The sequence below is a fragment of the Rhipicephalus microplus genome, unplaced genomic scaffold (assembly GCF_043290135.1).
Source record: "Rhipicephalus microplus isolate Deutch F79 unplaced genomic scaffold, USDA_Rmic scaffold_588, whole genome shotgun sequence".
NCBI lineage: Eukaryota > Metazoa > Arthropoda > Arachnida > Ixodida > Ixodidae > Rhipicephalus > Rhipicephalus microplus.
In genome coordinates this window covers 42,501-43,456 of record NW_027465147.1, presented here as the reverse complement: position 1 = coordinate 43,456, position 956 = coordinate 42,501, and the positions used below count along the sequence as shown (strand labels likewise).

The 956-nt window shown below is 59.8% G+C and overlaps 1 non-coding gene across 1 annotated transcript; it reads left to right on the top strand.

The window, feature by feature from the left end:
• Nucleotides 1-271: 271 nt before the first annotated feature.
• Nucleotides 272-424, top strand: LOC142795232 (5.8S ribosomal RNA). Its single transcript, XR_012892874.1, has one exon. It is a non-coding gene; the product is annotated as a 5.8S ribosomal RNA (ribosomal RNA).
• The last annotated feature ends 532 nt before the right edge of the window (nt 425-956 follow it).

Genomic DNA, 956 nt, shown 5'->3' with positions numbered 1-956 from the left:
ACACAACGATACCTACGGGTCCGGCTTGGAGAACCGGCTTCGACGCCTCCCGAGTATTTATAGAGGGGTGGACCACGAAAGCACTCGCAAGTAGCGGAAGCGAAACGCCGTCCGAAACACACCGTTTGCTCGATTTGCGGCAGCCGAAAAAGGCGCGGCAGAGTTTTGGAGTCCAAGCGTGCGCTGAAAAGCGCCCTTCTTGGCCACTGTTTGGCCGAGTGCCAGAAACGTTTGGTTTTGACTGTACGGAATTGAACAAACACTTTTTCACGACTCTAAGCGGTGGATCACTCGGTTCTCGGGTCGATGAAGAACGCAGCCAGCTGCGAGACTTGGTGTGAATTGCAGGACACACTGAGCACTGATTCTTTGAACGCACATTGCGGCCTTGGGTCTTCCCTTGGCTTCGTCTGTCTGAGGGTCGGATCACATATCAAGAGAGCCTTCGGCGCACAAGGGAACGTGAGCCGTCGACTCGTTTTGACCGCGTCGGCAACACGGACAGCACGCTGAACACCTCACAGCGAGCGCCAACAGCGGCCACTCAAGGGCGAGACGGTGGCGACCGTCGTGCCAGAGCCCAACCGAAACGGGGGCGACCGACTGCATTGAGGATGTGGCACCTCGTTGAGACCGCCGCAGGACTTCGAGTCGGAAGGAAGCCTGCAGGGAAAGTGCGGTCGAGGTTGCGTACTCCTCTCTGCGACCGGGCGCGCAAGAGCTGCGAGAGCCACGGACGCGCAACTTTAACGCACGGTAAACACGAGGAGCGAAAGCCGGCCAGCAAAGCTTCTCCAGCCGTGCGCAAAGTGCGCGAGATCGCAGCCTTGCGTTGCGCTTGTTGCCCTCGAAGTAAGCAGGGTGTCCCGTAGACCGGGCGCTCGAACACGCTGCGGGGCCGTGCCTCCTCCAGGCTTTGCCGCGCGAACAGGGAACGTTCGCGCGCAAAGCGCAGG